Below are 20,885 nucleotides of genomic sequence, written 5' to 3' on the forward strand. Positions count from 1 at the left end.
AGACTTTCAAGTATGGAAGGTTAAATGCAGCACAACGGGTTTTAGTCACACCAAAGACCCTGGTTTTTTTCCCCTGAAGATGGTCAGAACCACATTCTCCTTTTAGAAAAAGGCTATGTCTATGTACATATATGTGCAGCTTTTTCTGAAATTTCAATGACCTTGAATTCAAGCAACAAGATTACTTCATGAGGTTAGTGTTATAACAAGGCTGAAACAGTAGAGGGTGCCAATACCAAAAACATAAAAACTGCGAAGCCCACAGGTGGCATAACATTCTGCACCCAAGCATCCGTCCAAAGAAGAGTCAACAGAATCTATTTCAGCAAACACTTTAAAGTCAGTCACCTCTTACGGGCTCCAGGTCGGTGCCAGCTGACATAAGGCCCTAAACTACAGTCACTAGGCACACATAACACCTGATCGCACTGAGATGTGGTTATGTTTTGATCTTTATTTTAAAGGGAGTGGGACATTTATTTATTTTTATTAGAAAACGCAGACTAACAGAGAGGAGAGACAGACAGAAAGATCTTCCATCCACTGGTTCATTGTCCAAGCAGCCGTAACAGGCTGGAGCAGAGCTGGTCTGGAGCCAGGAGCCAGGAGCCAGGAGCCTCTTCTGGGTCTCCCATGTGGGTGCAGGGTCCCAAGGCTTTGGGCCATCCTCCACTGCTGGACGGGAAGTGGAGCAGCCGGGGCATAAACTGGTGGCCACATAGGATGTGTTCGCTTGAAGCTGGAGGATTAGCCTGTTGAGCTACAACATCAACCTCCACCAGACACTTTACAGTAACTCAGTCTGCCAAATACGAAGCTACTGCTGGCCCGCCTTCCAGGGCGCACACACCCCATCCCCGTTCACAACAACTTGTGGTGTACAAGCAGTTAAAGGTAGCACAGTGGTGTGAGTGGACCAGACACCTTGTCTATGTCGGTGACAATAATTAAAACAGGCAACCTTTACATGCTTACTGGCAGCCTCAAATATGTACAGATACCTATTTTAATTTTAAGTGAATATAAAGCAGGTGAGTTGCTGAACTATCCCTGGGTTAGAAGCGTGGTAGACAGGAAGGTCAGCACGGCCAAGCCTTTGCGAGCAGATCAGCATGCAGCTGGCAAGGCTTTCTGCAGAATAATCGTTTGTCCACAGCTGCTCCCAAATTGCCAAAAATCAAATAAGTAGCTGTCATGTGATAGCAGGATTACAGACTGCCTCAATTTCCATTAAGGAGAAATAACATAAATCGCCCCAAGTCCCGCCCCTCAGTCTGAGACAGCACAAAGGCCACTTTGATTCAGAGCTGCTCCCGGTGAAGCCCAGCATTGTGCGGGGCTGCCAGTGCGAGGGCCTCAGTCCTGCGGGCGCTGTCATCACACAGCCCACACTCACTCACAGCTGTTTGCTAGCGCAGGACCTGCCACGCAGGGCTCCCCTTGGAGGTGACCGAGAACCGCGCAACGCCACGCCTGCGTCACCCCAGGTCACTGAATGAGTGCATTTTGAACTCTCCTCAGGCACTTCCACATTGCCTCAGAGCAGTATTTGAAAAACGATGACTGGAAATTCTCATTTTCTATCTTTAGTTTTAAAAATGTGTGTGTTCTTATAGAAATGACACATGTCCTTTTCCAGTAACAAAACACAGGTGCAAAAGGGAGGGAAGCAGCAACTCCCTGCAGTCACGTGACTGAGTTGTTTGGTAGACATGCTTCCAGTCCCTCTCCCTTTTCAAACGTGTCTGGCTTTGTATTTACCATGCTACTAGCTTTTTTTTTTTTAATTTTTAAATTTTTTATTAGAAAGGCAGATATACAGAGTAGAGGAGAGGCAGAGAGGAAGATCTTCCAGCCGATGTTTCACTCCCAGATTGCAACGGCCAATGCTGCGCCAATCCGAAGCCAGGAGCCAGGAGCCAGCTCTTCCAGGTCTCCCGCGTGGGTGCAGAGTCCCAAGGCTTTGGGCCGTCCTCGACTGCTGTCCCAGGCCACAGGTAGGGAGCTGGATGGGAAGCAGGGCTGCCGGGATTAGAACCCATATGGGATCCTGGCGCGTCCAAGGCGAGGGCTTTAACCACTACGCTATCGCACCAGGCCCTCGCTATTATTTTTTTAAAGAAACTTTTATAGTAGTCTCTGTAAAAGCATATAGTACTTACTTTACTATTTCCTAAAACTCAGTCATTTAGGTTGTTTCTAATTATTCACTATTACAGATAGCACTAATATGATAATTATAGTATTCCATAAACAACTACTGAATAAAATAAATGGGGCCCAGTACAATGGCTCAGTGGTAAATCCCTGCCTTGCACAAGCCAGGATCCCATAGGGAGTCAGTCTGTGTCCCTGCTGCTCCACTCCCATCCAGTTCTCTGCTTGTGGTCTAGGAAAACAGCTGAGAACAGCTCTAGCCTTGGGACCCTGCACCCACATGGGAGACCCAGAAGCTCCTGCTGTCAGACCGGCTCAGCTTGGAGAGTGAACCAGTGGACTTGCCCTGTCTCTCCTTCACTCTGAATCTGCCCTTCCAATAACAATAAATAAATATTTAAAAATAAAATAAGCAAATGTTTAGTAAGCTAACTTTCATAGCAGATGTCCTCTTATTTCTTTGTTAAAGGACATAAATTTGGGCGATCCTCTAGTCCCGACCCTTGACCTGGGAGCGGCAGAGGGTGCAGGGGCAGTCAGGGTGGGAGGAAAGCCCAGCGCCTGGCCAGGTGAGCGCACGACCCACACTCACCTGCTCCTCGGTAACAGGAATGTGAGTAAAGCTGTTGGAAGGGGGTGTAGGGACTTGTAACTCATTTTCTGGAAATACAGATTTGAACTACGAAAAGCTGAAGGAGCAATGACCCTCAGAGGAATGTTCTGCCATTCGTCAAGGACGGCCTCTTTGAGCAGGAGGCAGCCAGGGCGGTCGTCCCCACATCCCCACAGCGTCTAGGGGCCATTCTTCGGGAGGGGGAATGTGGCCAGTTAGAGGCTAGTCAGCAATTAGGTCAGGTTCCTGTCGGAATGACAAAAGAGGACGTTCCTTTTAAGAATACACAAAATGCTTGCCACTCTAAAGTAACTGCGCCAGCTCCATCATTATTTAGCCTAATGTAGGGCAAGGCAAGCAGAGTGTACATTTATACAATCTTCCATCTAACATCAAGTACCAAGGCTCAAGACCAGGCCATAGAACATTCTTGGTCAAGTCAGGTAAAGAAGATATTTCCAGGCCTGATGCAACAGTTCAACAGACTAATCCTTCATATGCAGGCACCAACATTCCATAAAGACACCAGCTCACGTTCCGGCTACTCTCTGCCTGGGAAAGCAGTAGAGAACGGCCCAAAGTCTTGGGACCCTGCACCTGTGTGCGAGACCTGCAAGAGGTTCCTGGCTCCTGGCTTCGGATCAGCACAGCTCCAGCCACTGAGGCCTCTTGGGAAGTGCAACAGATGGAAGATCTTCCTCTCTGCCTCTCCTTCTCTCTGTATATCTGATTTTCCAATAAAAAAAAAAAAAAGAAACAAAAAAAAGAACTATTTACTGAAGACCAGTTTCAAGGAAGGGAGCCAGGAGTAAATAGGCAGAGTCCCTCCCTGACTTCAGGGAGCTTAACTCTGATGAAGGCAAAGAATCAGAAAGGGGTCCAAGTCTAAGCTTCCATCTGTGGTGCTGGTATCCCATCTGGATGCCACGTCTGGTCCGGGCTGCTCCGCTTCCCATCCAGCTCCATGAATAGCCTGGGAATGCAGTGGAAGATGGCCTGAGTCCTGGAGTCCCTGCACCTGCATGGGCCACCCTGAAGAAGCTGCTGGCTCTCAGCTGCAGACTGGCCCTAGTCCAGCAGATGCAGCCATTTAGGCGTGAATTAATAGATGGAAGACATCTTTCTATGTATATCTCTCTGTGTCTGTCTGAAGTAAAATAAATCTTTTTTTTTTTTAAAGATTTATCCATCTATTGGAAAGTCAGATATACAGAGAGGAGGAGAGACAGAGAGGAAGATCCTCTGTCTGATGATTCACTCCCCAAGTGAGCGCAACTGCCGATGCTATGCCGATCTGAAGCCAGGAGCCAGGAACCTCTTCCGGGTATCCCACACGGGTGCAGGGTCCCAAAGCTTTGGGCCGTCCTCGACTGCTTTCCCAGACCACAGGCAGGGAGCTGGAAGGGAAGTGGAGCTGCTGGGATTAGAACTGGCGCCCATAGGGGATCCCAGCGCGTCCAAGGCAAGGACCCCAGCCGCTAGGCCACGCCGCCGGGCCCAAGTAAAATAAATCTTAGAAAAAAAAGGAAAGAATTTCTGGAAGCATTGCATGCTATGCAGAAGATAAAAGAAGGCAATATGATTTTTAAAAATGGCTGAGAAGGGAAATGTGGTTTCTGATGAGGCACATTTGGTTTGCAATCTCAATGATAAGGCAGCCAGGGAAGAGCCTGGGACGAGCGTGGATTATCCGAAAGAGCTACAGAGAGGGTGACACGGAAGATCTCACCCTCTGGCTCACTCCTCCAGTGCTCTCAGTAGCCTGGCAGGACAAAGTAGAAGCCAAGAGCCCGGAACGTTATCCTGTAGCAGGGCCCAACTACTTCCAGTGCTTTCCTAGGCATGCTAGCAGGAGCTGGACTGGAGGCACAGCAGCCAGGGCTGGGACCAGTGCTCCGTATGGGATGCCGGTGGCACAAAGCAGCAGTCTAACCTGGTATTTCTACAGGGAAACATTTTTTTTAAACTTTTTCAGTTTTTTTATTTTTGATGTTTACACAGTTGATCAGGGTGGACAGAATTGAGCGTTAGGGGAAAGTGGGTGTGATCACTGTTTCCAAATTTTTGATTTCTTCTTCCTGTATATGAGGGAGGGAAGGAAATAAGGGGAGAAGCCATACCCAGGCCCCCCAACTGCCCAAATACCTGGGGATGAGGAAGGGCCACCCAACATCAACCCAGGGTCTAAGGGAAACACATTCTATGAAATGGGTGTGGGCCAGAAGATGCCTTCCTGACAAGCTATCTGAACTCAGGTCTCTAGCAATGTGGGAGATAAACTGTTTAGGCAAGGAGTACCTCAGGCTGGTCAAGCAGCCAAAGCCAAGCTGCTAACAAAGGAGTGTGTGCCATGGTCAAGGCCCTTGTGTCTGCAGCCACTGAACCAGCAGTGGCCACTGAGGTCTGCAAAGCCTCAAGGTCATCTCCTTCGATTTTCTGTAAATATTTATTTTATTGGGAAGGCGGATTTCCAGAGAGGAGGGACAGAGAGATCTAACATCCCCTGTTTCACCCCTCAAATGGCCACACTGGCCAGATATAAGCCACTCTGAAGCCCGGAGGCAGGCACTTCTTCTGGGTCTCCCACATAGGTGCTGGATCCCAAGGCTTTGGGCCGTCCTCCACTGATTTCCCAGGCCACAAGCAGAAAGCTGGATCAGAAGTGAAGCAGCCAAGACACAGATCTGCACCCATATAGGATACCAGTGCCGAGGATCTGCCAATTGAGTCATCGCTCAGGTGCCTTGAGGTCACGTTAATAACCTTGTTTTACTTTAAATAAAGTGGGAAATCGTGGAAAAGTTCTGAACAGGGGGGAAATGTGATCTGTTTCTGTTATTTCCATTTTTGAAGGATCAGTAGGCTGCTACGTAGGGGAAGACTGGGGAGGGGTTCAGAAGAAGAGACAGCAGACAGAAGGTTGCTGCGCTAAGGGAGGAGCAGGAGCGATGGCTCAGTGGCTAAAATCCTCACTTTGCATGCGCCAGGATCCCATACGGGCACTGGTTTGCGTCCCAGCTGTTCCACTACCTATCCAGCTCCCTGCCTGTGGCCTGGGAGGGCAGTGGAGGACGGCCCAAAGCCTTGGGACCCTGCACCTGTGTGGGAGACCTGAAGAAGCTCTTGGCTCCTGATCGGCTCAGCTCTCGCTGTTGCAGCCACTTATGGAGTGAACCAGCAGATGGAACATCTTTCTTTCTCTGTTTCTCCTTCTCTCTATGAATCTGACTTTCAAATGAAAACAAATAATTCTTTATTAAAAAGAAAAGAAAAGAAAAGAAAAGAAAGGAAAAGAAAAGAGAGGAGGCAGGCATTTGGACAGAGGTTGAGAGCGTATTCCATGTGGGTGCCAGTTAGAGGCCTGGCGGCTACCCTTCTGACCCAGCTCCCAGCTGGTAAGCCTGGGAGAGCAGCTGAGGATGGCCCTCCTGCCACACGGAGGCATGGAGGAAGCATCTGACCCGGCTTCAGATGGGCCCAGATTTGGAGAATGAACCAGTGGGTGGAACCTGTTACCCCCTCTCTCTTGATGTAACACTGCCTTTCAAATAAATCAAGAGAAACAAACAAAACATTAAAAATGGAATCCAATGTAAGAAAAGGAAATCAGAAGTAAAAAAAAAAAAAGCACATTTCAAGACTAAATATAAATAAAATTTAGAAAACAGTTTAATGTGAAACTAAGTGATGTCTCAGTTTTAGAACGTGTTCAATAGCTAAAAGACATTCCCAAAACAGAAGGGGAACTCACTGCCTACTACAACTCCACCTTTCTAAAGAACTCAGAATTACCCAAGTAATAATTACACTATTTCTTATTTACTATTTTTTTAATCATCAAAATGTTTCCATCACTACGAAAAAATGTCATATCCACTTAGAATAAATATGCTTAAAACTGTAAGTACTGGACAAGGGAGAATTAAGTAAAAGTATTCTTTCTTAAAAAAAAAAAAAACATGAGAATATTCTTTGTCACAACTACCTTCTCAGTGTGATCTTCGATAAAGTTCTCAAAGAGGCGATCAGACACAATCCCCATCCACGCTTCGCAGCAGCACTCGGTCCTGGCCACAATGGCCGTCCCGCAGCTGCCTGCCAAGCCCCTCAGGCTGCCAGTCACCCACCTGCTTAGTCTCTGAGAATTAGGCTCACTTGGGTCAAAACAAGTCAACCGCCTTTTTCACCAGCAGCAATACACTGGAATAAACGTGTCAAGTATAATTCTGGCTGCCAAGACCTTGTTCTCAAAAACTATGAAAGGGACATTAAATTAGAGCTGTTGCCTGAAAGAACAGTATGTCAGCATGTGCAGCTTGAGAGCGTCAGCACTGGCTGAAGTCCTGACCTATAGACAAGCCGGGAAGGAGGGAAGAAACTCAACACACATCACGGCCCCTACGGGTGAACCATCACAAAAGAGGAAGACAGGGAATCAAGGGCAAAATATTAATGAAATGGGGCTATATTTTAGAGCACAGCCCATCTACTGTGCCACAGGAAATACTAATTGGAAGTAAATTTAAAAACTGCTACTGCAGAGAGCAGGATAGCAGCCTTAAAGATGGGCTGGAATCAGGATACTGACAGAATCCCACAACATGCTCTGGGAGTTGGAAAACAGGTTACTCAGTCAGCTAAAATGAGTATGGACTTAGAGCTATGAATATGGCTACGGGCAAAGAAGATAATCTAGAAAGTTATACTGGAACTGCTAACAATGCTTTTTTGTCTGTGCAGAAGGGAATTATAGATTATGAAGACTTTCTGTTCTAGAAATTTCTCTCTTTAAAATATTTATTTTTGTTGGAAAGGAGATTACAGAAGATTGCAGATTACAGAAAGGAGAGAAAGATCTTCTGTCCACTGTTCACTCTCAAGTGGCTGCAACCATAGCTGAGTCAACCCGAAGCCAGAAGCCAGGAGCTTCTTCTGGATCCCCCAACGCCGGTGCAGGGTCCCAAGACTTTGGGCTATTCTCCACTGCTTTCCCAAAATACAAGTAGGGAGCTGGATGGGAACTGGAGCACCTGGGATATGAATCAATGCCAATATGGGATCCCAGCGGATGCAAGGTGAGGATTTAGCCACTAGACTACATCAGGTAGAGATACCCCTATTAGGTTCCACGGGGACTATGAAAAGACCCAATAGCAGTAAGAGCAGTTGGAAAGCCCGAGGCACCCAACCAGCACGCGTGAGAACCAGGAAGGGAAGGGGCGGAGCCGGCAGGGGGAATAAGGGGGGTCCCTTGCTGGACAGCTACTCCCACTGGAGAGCGTGAGCTGGGATGGGGCAGACCAGACTAAGCAGGGCTACAACACCTGTGCGCCTCATGTGGACTAGATCAGAGAAAGGCCTGGCTGGGCAAATTAGAGTGGGTGAGGGTTGTTTGGGCTTAACCACAGCATCACCTGGCAGAAGCTGGCACTGGGGGCTAATTCTGTCAAGTCAAACCACAGAATCACCTGGAGAGTGCATAATCCGGGAGTGGGAGGCCTGGGAGGGAAATAGTGGGCACCTCCCTCTTGGGTTACCACTCCCACCGGAGGGCACCAAAACCAGGACAGGGGCTGGGGTGGATAGACACCCAACAGCACCTGTGTGGGCTGCATAGTGGAGCTGGTTAGATGGAACTAAGCTTTAATACCCATTGACATGTACGAGAGCCGAATGGGATGTGGGACAGACTGGACTAGTCCGCTATACATACTGGCAAACCAGGGTAGGGGGGCGGGTCTGGTGGGGGTTATTGTGGGTCGCTCCAACTAGGCTGCAGCTCCCACTGGTTTATGTGAGGGCCGAGTATGCGCTGGGCAGAACCAGGCTGGACTGCAACACCCACTGGTTCCAGTGGAAGTCGGGGTTGAAAACAGAATCAACCCAGCGATTGCAACCACCAGCTGATTCGGGCAATGGACTGTGCCGGGCCCTGTACTTGCTAGTACATATAAGAATCTGATCTGAGAATACCTCAGACAAAGTTTCTTTGGGGATCTCCTCAATCAAAATGCAGGACTCAGAACCCTAACCAAGAAAAGACAAAACAGGTCAATCAACCACCTCAGCTATATGTTGGCAGTGAAGTACGGGGCAAATGGAGACTCTATGATGGACTATGTCAACTAGTAGATTCTTCAAAGACCTCATCGTGCTTGGAGTGGCAAGATTGGCAGCGATTCATAACTGGTGAACCATCAAAACCACTTGAGCAAACACCTCGGAGCATGCCCTACATCCGGGACCTGGGGTATTTGGGAAACTGGGTGGACCTTCTCCCTTAATATCCCCCTTTAACCATGAAGGAAACAATATGGGAAAAAAAAAAAAAAAAGATTTCCTTTAGTTACGTGAAAGGGAGAGAGGGAGAAAAAAAAAGCAAAAAAAGAGCAGTTTCAAAAACAGAGACGTTTCAATCTAATGAGGAATGAACTTTAGAACGGGGTCTCTCACTGTATTAGAGGGCACTTAGCCCCATAAGAAAAACAGCTGAGACATCACAGGAGGGCAGAAGTCTGGCCAGGAGTGCACCGTCCTGGAGGGAGTGTGAACAGGGAGCAGTGAGCGCGGGGAGCAGAGCTGTACAGGCAATGCGATGCGAAGGAATTCCAAGTCTTTTAAGCCAGTTCTTCTCCCCAAAGTTAACGCCGTGAGTCTTCTGCAACGTATCCAGTGATAGGAAACTTAACTACTTCCTGAAAGTTTGCTTAGTGTTAAAGTTTGGTTAAAGACCACTTACTTAGTCTGAAAATTTAATTTCAACTTAAAATTTCCCTACTGACTTCTTGGGCTCCAAAAAAGAACTGTCTGCTTTAGCCTCCCAGCTGGAGTTCTGAAAATTATAAGATGTCCAATGTTACCACGAAAGTTTATTTAGATAAAATATTACCAGTTTTTGCAAGGTCTCTACAATTACTTAAGAAGACACTGCCTGTCACGTGTCAAGCACATCTGGTGACAAACCCAAATACAACATCTACTCTTGTGACTTTGCGATGTACAAATCAGCTGAAAATAGAGATCAGCAATTTGCAAACAAATCCAAAATTGTATACATGGACATTCTCAATGACAGAAAAGTACATGCAGAAGATCAGTTAAACTTCCCTGACAAAATGATGCGTGGACAGACACCTGCAGTCTCCAAGCAGAGGAACACATGGTTCATACCAAGTTGAAGGGCTGGTGTTACGGCAAACCTGCGACTCCAGCATTCCATGAACCTGTTTGTGTCCCAGCTGCTTGTAATGAACTCTGCTCGTGTGTCTGGGAAAGCAGATGGCCCGAGTGCCCACGGCCCTGCTGCCCACAGCGAGACCCAGCTCCCGTGCCAGCAGCTACTTAGTGGACGGAAGATCCCCTCCCCTCCCCATCTTTCCCTCTCTCCCTGCAACTCTGCCTTTCAAATAAATAAATGTTTATGTTCTAAAAAGAGACAGACTGTCCAAAAGGTGGTTCTGTTCACAAGAAGGAGTTTTATCTTCACATTAAGTTCAGCAGGGGACAAGCTCAGACCTATGAGTTTTAAGCCAATTCACTGTGACTGAACTAACTAAGGCAGGAGGTGCACCCAGTCAGGTCACCAGGACACTTCAGGAAACGCAGACAACACGGTAGAAGGGAAAATGAAGAGACAAGTTGAGTTTATTTAAAAGGTTTAATAAGGATTTGATGAGACAGAAAGACTGGTCTCTGGCGTGAGAAACTGGCTGAAATCGAATTACTGACAGGAGTGGGACAGCGAGTCCGGGCAGGGACGCTCACGGGAGATGAGCACGGCATCCAGCAACTGCGCAGCTGTGTCAAGTCATGAAGCTGGAAGCTAAATCAGAGCACGCACATTCAATGACCAGCTGCACAGCCTTCGACCCTCCTCGGGAAGAGCTGTGACAAAACAATCCTCATTCTTAAAGGAAACCATGAACCAGCACTGGCCAAGAAATAAACATCACTACTACACCAAAAGTCTGAAACGAATCCTAAGCAAATAAAAACGTCTTTAAAGGGCATTGAATATAAACCATTCATTTGGTTACAAAATGGATTTGATCTAAATGAAGACCACTGAGAACTAACCAAGCCCCCCACCTTTCAGATACAGACAGGAAATAGAAGAGTTTGACTTGCTCCTGCAGGATGCCTGCCTCCCTCCAGCAGGTGCTTCAGGAGCTATGTGGAGAAGGCACTGGTGGCAGGCTGGTCCCCAAGGCCTTCCCAGATGCAGAGGTGCACCGTCAGGATGCTCATCCCTGGACCCTGGCAAAGCCCAAGTTGTGTGTTTAAGTCCTTCTCAGTAACGACGTTTAAAAAGCAAACAACTAGCTTTAAAATTTTAATTTTAAAAAAGCTTATGGATGGGCCCAGAACGGTAGCTCAGCGGCTAAAGTCCTTGCCTTGAACCTGCCAGGATCCCACATGGTCACCATTTCTAATTCTGGCAGCCTTGCTTCCCTTCCAGCATTCGCTCTTCAGTGAGTGAGCACTCCAGGAGGGCAGCACGCCCGACTCCATGCTACCCTGATCTCAGCAAAATACAGACCCACAGACAGACAGCAAACATTTCCTGGACAAGAGTGTATTCTTTTATTAGAACAAATGCACTCGTAACTGCCGCTGAAGCATTAGGTATATTTCATAACAAAAATAAAGTGACAATACCAGATGTTCATAAGCATTACAGGTTCAAGATTATATATTTACACCATGAGTCTGACTAGTGCACACAAGCAACATGTACTCAGAAACATACTGTGGTTGGACACGCGTGCTTGGGAAGTCATACCAAACGACATAATACATTCATCTTGATATACGGTAGTTATCTCACTTTTCACAATAAGCATATATCTTAATAAAGAAGTTACATTTATTGTTTACCATAACAAACTTAGAATTAATTAAAACACATTGTTAGAATAAACTTTGTCATTTCCATTCTCACTTTTCAAACAGGTAAAAAAAGGCCCAGTGAACATAACTTGCCTATCCCGAGTCTGATGTGAACACTGTATGATCCTTATCGTGGCCCAGGAGCAGGTGCTTCTGGGTACCCAAGCTGCTGCAGGGTTGCGGTGGGGCAAGCTCTTGGGGTCCTGCCTGGGACGCCCACATCGGACAAGCTCACGCACTGTGGCAGGCAGCAGGTTCCCACCCACAGGGAGCCCTGACTGAGCTCTGCCTCCTGCCTCCCACCCGGCATTTCTCTCACTGGTGAAGGCATCTGGAGTTGACTGGAGAGTCCTTGTTAATCTGGCTTCCAAATAAACAGAAAAGCAATGCATTTTATTTTTATTTATTTGAAAGGCAGACAAGAAATCATCCTTCTGCTGGGTTTTCTCCCAAAACGGCTGTGAAAGCCAGGACTGGGCCAGGAAGAAGCCAGACTGCTGGGCCCACACACCCACACAGCCCCACCCCCAACAGTGTAATCTTTTGTTCCACCCCCTTCCCTCATACCTGGATCCTCCCTCCCCACCCGAATCAGTGATCCTCAGGGGTATGCATTCTTGTCAACTATGTAAACAACATTCAAAGTTCAAAAACCCAGCTCCCTGCCTGTGGCCTGGGAAAGCAGTCAAGGACAGCCCAAAGTCTTGGGACCCTGCACCCGCGTGGGAGACCTGGAGGAAGTTCCTGGCGCAGCACTGGCCATTGCGCTCACTTGGGGAGTGAACCATTGGACAGAAGATCTTCCTCTCTGTCTCACCCCTCTGTATATCTCTTTCCAATAAAAATAAATAAATCCTGCTTAAAAATTTTTAAAAATTAAAAACAAATAAATCTTTTTAAAAAGAAAGAAAAACAAGCCAAAAAACACGTATGGGCCCAAACCAAAGGAAAAAACAAAACATTAAAATTCTATATGGAATCTCTTGTAGATTAATGAGTGTAATTCACTTTGTGACACAACAAACACACTTAGAGAACATAACACTACATAAAGTAAGCCAGATACATAACAGCAAACGCTCCGAATCACACTAATTCCTATGACTCCTACATGGAAACTAAAATGGGGAACTTTCCACAAGAATGTATTTTTTTACTTATTTGAAAGGCAGAGTTAAGAGAGGGGCTGGAGTGGGGTAAGAACAGAGATGGAGGGAGAGAGACAGTATCTTCCATCGACCGGTTCACAACAGGACAGGAGTCCGGCAGCCCAACGGCAGGAGCTTCTTCCAGCTCCCGCACCGGGTGTGGGGCCCAAGGACTTGGGTTATCTTCCAAAGCTTTCCCAGGTGTATCAGCAGGCGGCTGGATGCCAAGTGGAGCTGACATCTCTCAAACCAGTGCTAAAGTCACAGGCCTTTAACTTGCTACACCACAGTGCCAGTTCCAAACGGTTGCTATTACAAAACAGTTAAAAGATTTTGAACGTTTCTGTCACAAAGAAAATGTTTGAGGTGCAAAATATGTTAACTGCTCTGAACTGAACACCAGACATGTATATGCCAAAAATACTACTCTACAATGAATAGATACAATTATTACTGTGTCAATCAGAAAAAAGAATCCAGCACCACAAGTGAATTGTAAGTAACACAATTTTTTTATGTTTAAGAATACTCAATATATTTATTCATATCGTAGCTTCCAATATTTTTGCAGAGTATCCTATAGAACAATGCAGCTGGCATTAATTGTTTAACTGTGAGGGGAGCAATCAAATATCTGGAGAATATTGCTCCAGAAACTAAAATCTGATAGACACTGTCTCCTATTTAATCTTAATGATCCAAAGACTATGCGAGACTAACACATTTGTCACTTTAAAAATTTTCCAAAGTATAAGCAATTTTTAACCTGTTTGCTTTCTAAGACAAATAAAATGTTTTCCACGAGCTCAATCTATGAGTCAGTTTGTATCCCTTCAAAATGCACTTTCTCTTTAAAACAGCAATTTGACCTCTCCCACAAAGTGTATTACCCGGTGTGCACAGTTAGGCCAGTCTGAATTCTGGTGTATTAAAAAATCAGGAATCCAAAGCAGGTGGCACAATCCTGAAGCTGGGCTTTGGGGCTGCTCTGTGTCCTACCCACTTCCCAAGGTTACTCACCTAAGACACCCACTCCACTTGCTCTTCCTTCTCTACTCCAGTTGTCAAGACAATGGATTTCAGGCAACCAACAGATCACCAACGGATGCAATCATGGCATCACTGGAGAGGCCCCTGACTGCTGTGTCACAGAAGGAAGCAATGCTCTCCCAGGTAAACCACAGAGCACTCACACGTCTCACCCGTTCTCCAGAGACTCGGGGTGTCCATTCAAAGCACACCTGAGTGCATCTTAAACTTCAATGTTCTTCCAGAGGAATCTGCATTTTAAGAGACTGTTGATTCAATTAATTGCCTAAATCATGGAATTCAGTAAGACTTCTAAGACAGCTTTTAATATTAGAAGGCGTAGGCAACCAGCTTGGAGATTAAAGATATGGATTAAGATGCCCACATGCTGGGCCTACTGGGCTAGCTCAACTGGCTACCCCTCCTCCTCCAAACACTGGCATCCCAGTGGGATGTTCCATTTCCTATCCAGCTCCCTGCTTGTGCCCTAGGAAAGCAGTCAAGGATGACCCAAAGCCTTGGGACCCTGCACCCGTGTGAGAGACCTGGAAAAGCTCCTGGCTCCTGGCTTCAGACTGGCTCAGCTCCAGTTGTTGCGGTCACTTGGGTAGTGAACTATCGAACGGAAGATCTTCCTCTCTGTCTCTCCTCCTCTCTGTATATCCCGCCTTTCAATAAAAGTAAATAAATCTTAAAATAATAATAATAATAATTTCTCTGACTAGGCCCGGCATGGTAGCCTAGTGGCTAATGTCCTTGTCTTGCATGCACCAGCATCCCACACAGGTGCTGGTTAATGTCCCTGCTGCTCCACTTCCCATCCAGCTTCCTGCTTGTGGCCTGAGAAAGCAGAGGAGGATGGCCCAAAGCCTTGGGACTCTGCAGTCATGTGGGAAACCGGTAAGAAGCTCCTGGCTTTGGATTGGCTAGCTCCAGCCGCTGCAGTCACTTGGGGAGTGACCAACATATGGAAGATCTTCCTCTCTGTCAACTCTCTCTTTATCTGACTTTCCAATAAACAAATGCAATCACTGATGCCTATGTTCTGTAAAATATAATTACTGAGCATTTAAAAAGTAAATAAAAGAATTTCTGATCTTTTCCTCAGTTTCTTCAGCTTCTTTACAATCTGAACTCAGACGAGCATCAGGTCCCCCGAGCCGAGCTCCTCACTTCCGGCCTACTGTTTAGTTTCAGTAGCTTCATGAAAACATTTCCTCACTTCCTCTTGTTCTCTGCAGGCTTAGCTGCCAGCGTAACCACGTTAGCATTCAGGAGCAATAGTAAAACAGACTCACAAACTTCTTAAAAGCAAAAAAACCTAACCAAAAGTAAAACACAAGTTCTTTTGTAAAAACACCCTTAGCCTGGGCCCGGCGCGGTGGCGCAGTGGTTAGGGTCCTCGCCTTGCACACCCAGGATCCCATATGAGCACCGGTTCTAATCCCGGCGGCCCCGCTTCCCTTCCAGCTCCCTGCCTGTGGCCCGGGAAAGCAGTCGAGGATGGCCCAAAAAGCTTTGGGACCCTGCACCTGCGTGGGAGACCTGGAAGAGGCTCCTGGCTTCGGATCGGCATAGCATCGGCCATTGTGCTCACTTGGGGAGTGAATCATCGGACGGAAGATCTTCCTCTCTGTCTCTCCTCTCTGTATATCCGCCTTTCCAATAAAAATTAAAAAAATAAATCTTAAAAAAACAAAAAATACCCTTAGCCTACATGCACAAAACTCTCCTCACGGTGATTCTGCAAAAGGCTTGGCAGTTTGCTCAACACGTGCCACTTAAAGCGTTCTTAAGAAAATGCCCACTTAAACTATATCAGCCAAACTTCACATTTTTTACCTCACTAATCAGCATGCCCTAATTAATGTAAATTTCATGCTTATATATACCAAAAATACAACTACCATACATCTGATGATCCACAACATGATAAGCTTATCTTAAAACCACTCCAAAAAAAACAAAACACACCACTCCACGCACTCCCCCCAACTCCCCCCACAATTTCAGCATCCACACCATGCATTCCTCCCCCAAACTCCAGCGTCCACTCCACGCATAGCCCCCAAACTCCAGCGTCCATGCCACATGCTCCTCCCGCAAACTCCAGCGTCCACTCCACACACTCCCCACAAACTCCAGTGTTCAACCCTACCTTTCAGAGCACTCCTGTACCAATCTCATCTTCCCCTGGCCCTCTTAAGCCAGACCTTCCCTTACCACCACCACAGTCTCTTTTTCACTGAAAAGATTTCTGGAGAGAAACAGAGACAAGATCTTCCATCTGCTGGTTCACTCCCCAAGTGGCTGCAACAGGCTGGAGCTGAGCTGATCCAAAGCCAGGAGTCAGGGGCTTCCTCCAGGTTTCCCATGCTGGTGCAAGGTCCCAAGGCTTTGGGCCGTCCTCCACTGCTTTCCCAGGCCGCAGGCAGGGAGCTGGATGGGAAGTGGAGCTGCTGGGACATCACTGGCACCCGTGACCCAACTGGCACCCCTATGGGATCCCGGCACTTGTAGGTGGAGGATCAGCCAAGCCTCAGACTATCTTCCAAGTAGCTTCTATTAGTGACAGAATACAGTTTGCCTCCAGGGATCAAAAATGTCTGAGGCCTGCCTTCACTGCAACTAGTTTAACATACGAGATCATCTCAACTAAACTGTTTCTCCATAAAGTTTGATGTCACATATTCACATTTTAAAATATTTTAAGCACAAAGGCCATATAAGGAAGACTTTTCTAAATTTCAGTCACTAAACTACTTGAAAACACATTAGCCTAATTTTGAACTGTACTTTAGGGAAAAAACATATTTCCCCAAGATATAATACTTTTCAAAAACTTATTTTCCAAGTTTTATCCCTATTAAAATAACTCCAAGCAAAGAATTCTTACTGCTCTAGGATTAAGTTTATAAAGCTCAGTGTGGCTGTAGTCTTCTAGAGGCAGAGTCATTTACTTCACCGTCTTTTACTATTTCTTTCCTAGCCTGTCCACCTTAGAATAGGAACACCAACTGAAAACCCAGTCAAGTGGACAATCCACACCTGGCTTCACCAGGAACTATATGGAATAGAACACGCATAAATTAACATGTACCCAACACTGAACTTGGGCTAAACAAAAATTTTGTTAAAATTTTTTGTATTAGAAATACAGTAATACAGAGAGGAGAGTCAGAGAGCAAGATCTTCCATGTGATGGCTCAGCCCCATCCACTCCGCCAAGCAGCCCCAATGGCTAGAGCTACACCAACCCAAAGCCAGGAGCCAGGAGCTTCTTCCGGGTCTCCCACACAGGTGCAGGGTCCCAAGGCTTTGGGCATCCTCAATTGCTTTCCTGGGCTACAAGCAGGGAGCTGGATGGGAAGCAGGGACACCAGGTCACAAACCAGCACCCATATGGGATCCTGGCGTGTGTAAGGCAAAGACTTCAGCCACTAGGCTACCATGCCAAGTCCAAAATGTTTCTTAAATCTTAATAGGTGTCTGCTTTATGAAGAATTCGAGAAAAATTGTACTTGGCTAAATTTAGGCTGAAAACATTGGCTTTAGATCTCAGGTAAAACATGAAAAAGAAAAAAGAAAAAAAAAAGTAAGTATAGGTTCAAAAAAATAAGGGGCAGGGGAGGCACATTAGCCTTGTGGCTAAAGGTCTCCCCTTACAAGCACCAGGATTCCATGTGGGCTCCAGTTCACGTCCTAGCTGCTCCACTGTCCATCCAGTTCCCAGCATGTGGCCTGAGAAGACCACAGGGGACACCCCCAGGGACTTGGGGCCCTGCACTCACATGGGAGACCCAGAAGCAGCTCCTGGCTCCTGGCTTGGATCAGCTCAGCTCTGGCCATTGTGGCCCACTTGGGGGGTGAACCAGCAGATGGAGGATCCTTCTCTGTATCTCCTTCTCTCTGCGATTCTAACAGAAATAAATCTTAAAAAAAAAAGTATTTATATATGTATGATTGATTTTCCCAAGAGTATTTCAATGTGTAGTAGCAAGCATCATCTACCGCGAACCTGAGCCCGTTTCCCGCACTGCTCACAGGCCCAGCAAGGGTCACCCAGCTCTAGAGGCTAGACTCCTGTGAAGCCCAACAGCCTCCAGCTCTCACCCTCCAACTCTCAGCAGCCCTGAGTGAATGAATAGGCCTGCTTCAACACAACCCACTGCGCCTGTCCACCTGAGACAAGTTTAATGGATATATTAACTTCCTGTTGGCCCCAAGCAGGGCTGAAGAGTGAATCCAAAGGCTGATAATGCAATCCCTCCAGACACCAAAACACAAGCCTTCCAAAACTCATGAAATGCCTTCCATCAAGAACCAACAGACAGCGTCACACTCCCACCATTCACTAAAGGCCTCACTGCAGATGCATATAAAAGATGTAAAGTTTATTCTCGGACCACAAAGATCTTAAATAGCCCTGAACAGAGTCCCTCGTTTGTCGTTATTTCACATTAACCACTTTCTGATGACAGTCCAGGTCTGGACGAACTGACAGTGCCCAGAAAGGGAAAATCCGGGTCCTGCAATTAGAGGAAACGGGCTTCAGCGCCCTGACAAAGTCAAGATCTCAATCTATCACGGCTTAATGAAGCAAAGACCCTTCAATGTCGGGTTCCATTGGGATACATACTGCTGGACGAAAACTTGAAGTCCTCCTTGAATCCCTACTCCAACTCTCCATCTCTAACTTCAAGGGCTACATTCCCTTAAAACAAGGTGAGAATAAGCAATGCTTCTGCTAAAGCAAAGCGTGACAACTACTCAGAAAAAAAAAACAGCCCCGCTCCTCCTCCTCCCAATACACAGGGATGAAAACAAAGAACTTCACCCAAGAGTGAGTCAAAGTATTAGTGGGCAGTTCTACCCACTGGGTCACGGGCCTGTTGAAAGCCACGGGGTCTAACTCCTGCAGAAATATAAAAGTCCCCAGACACAAAGTCCTGTGCCTGACTAAGGATGTAAGTCCAAAGAAAAACAGAGAAGATTCGTACACCCTTCCTGCACTGGGGGGTCACACCAGCTTGTGTGCGCAGACACAAGCTATCCTCCTGGGGTGAGCTGTGAAACACAGGCCCAGGAGGCAGAACCCCACCAAAAACACGCCACACGCCCTAGGCTCCCCGCCCTACTCTCCCCCACGCGAGGAACAACCCAAGAACTTACTGCTCAAGGCCAAAGGCAAAGAAACTGCCAGGTAGCGCTGAGAGGAAAAAGGTGCAGCTGTCCCTACCCCGGGACTAACGCTGTACCCCGCCTCCCGAGGAACCCGACCGGCTGCCACGTCCCCTCACAGCACCTTAGCTCCGATGGGTGCCCTCCACACGCGGCCTCCAAGCAATAAAGAAAATGCACATTTGCACTCCGACAACACACAGAACTAGGCCCGAAGGACAGGAGCTCTCAGGTAAAGCAGTTAATATCTTCTCATCTAATCCTTAAGAAGCCAGACCGAACAGGAAACAGCTCCTCCAGCTGGCTGGAGCAGACATCGCCTGAAACCCTGAAAATGTTGACATTTTTAAAACAACTTTTAAGTTCTTGTGGACACAGGTAGATGCACGGCAGAAACTTTGGGACCAGCAGCAACGACACAACAGGTGAGCGAGGCCATGGGCAGCCCTGCACAGCTGAGGCGCACAGCTTGCAAGGGCAACCCCCATGGTGCCCCCTCCCCAGGACGGGGACCCAAGGGAACACGCACAAGGCCATCCCGGAGCCCCTGGCTCCCTATGGGCAAGGGTTCGGTTCCCTTAGAGGGGCGTGCCACTCCTCTCCCCCAAACCCTAGCGACGATCACCACCACCACAGGTAAAGAAGAACCGAGCCCCCTCCACTGGGCACAGCACAGCTGAGGGGGTGGGGGAACACAATGTCGCTCCTTATTTCTGCGTACAAAAGGACTTTGCGCCCTCCTCCTCAAACTGCCGCCTCCTAACTTGCAAGAAGGTGGGCAACGCGCCATGTTCCGGCGTCCCCCTCGCCGCCCCCGGTCTACCTGGGTAACAAGCCCACGCCACCCCAGCGGGAGGAAAGCTCCGGAGGTGGCCCCCAAGAGCCAGCCTCTTCTCCCGCCGGAGACGGCGGCTCCCGCGCCCGCCCCGACCGCGCCGCGCCGTACGGCCGGAGGACGAAGCCCGGGAAAAGGCCGAGGGAGCGAGCAGAGAGCCGCCGCTCCGGTCCCGCGCCGCCCGCCCACCTCCCGCTCCCGAGCCCGAGCCCGGAGCGCCGTCCCGGGCCTCCCGCTCCCGAGCCCGCGGGGAAAGGCCGGGCCCCAGGTTCCACGGCGGGGAAGAGGGCCGCGGCCGGCCCGGAGCGCTGCAGGCGGCGGGGGAGGCCGGAACCCCGGCCGGGGCTCTCGGGAGGGCAGGCGCCTCCCTCCCGAGCCCGCCAGGACGCCTGGGGCCTAGTGCGGCCTGCGCATCCTCGGGGTGGCGGTTTGACTGGGCCGGGCCGGGGCCCCTCGCCAGACGCGGGCCGAATCCGGCGGGGGCCCGGGCCCGAAGCCGGGGGCGGCAGGGTGCCGGCTGCGGGGCGGGCCGGCCGGCCGGCGGGCGGGCGGCGTGTTGCGGCTGCGCCGGGGCTGAAATAGCTGGAGATTGCGCGGTAGGGCACTCACCTCAGAGCGGCTGCGCTACCGTGGGCCTGCGCCGTGGAGACTGCGACCGCGCCGGCTCCTCGCAGCCTCCTGCCACCAGCGGCAATGGCGAGCGCTGCCGCCTCTGCCGCCGCCGCCGGGGGGGGGAGCACGCACGCGACGCACGCCCGGCCTCCCCGCCCGCCGCCGCCATGATGGGGAGGTCGTGCGGCCGCGGCGGCGCCGGCGGGCCGGGAGGGTCTCGGGCTGGCGACCCCGGCCTTGGCCGCCGCCCCGCCGCGCTCGCGGGGGCTTGCAGAGCCTCGGCCGAGGGTCCGAGCCGGGAAGGCGACTGCAGCGGCGCCACGTCGATGCCCCGGAGGAGCGACGCGGGCCGCCCAAAATGGTTGCTGGTGTGGAGAAAGAGCAGAATTGTCGCCCCCCGGCCCGGGGAGTTAGGACCTCC

At 48.8% G+C, this 20,885-nt stretch overlaps 1 protein-coding gene across 2 annotated transcripts in view; it reads right to left on the reverse strand.

Moving 5' to 3' along the window:
- NRF1 (nuclear respiratory factor 1) overlaps positions 1 to 20,531 on the reverse strand; it is an 81,617-nt gene extending 61,086 nt beyond the window's left edge. For both annotated transcript variants that reach the window (XM_041002531.1, XM_041002532.1), the window contains exon 1: positions 20,462 to 20,531. The gene's annotated coding sequence lies outside the window, so the exon portion shown is untranslated. The remainder of the gene's footprint in view (positions 1 to 20,461) is intronic.
- Positions 20,532 to 20,885: the final 354 nt, after the last annotated feature.

The sequence above is a fragment of the Ochotona curzoniae genome, unplaced genomic scaffold (genome assembly GCF_017591425.1).
Source record: "Ochotona curzoniae isolate NIBS_2020 unplaced genomic scaffold, NIBS_Ocur_1.0 scaffold_2476, whole genome shotgun sequence".
NCBI lineage: Eukaryota > Metazoa > Chordata > Mammalia > Lagomorpha > Ochotonidae > Ochotona > Ochotona curzoniae.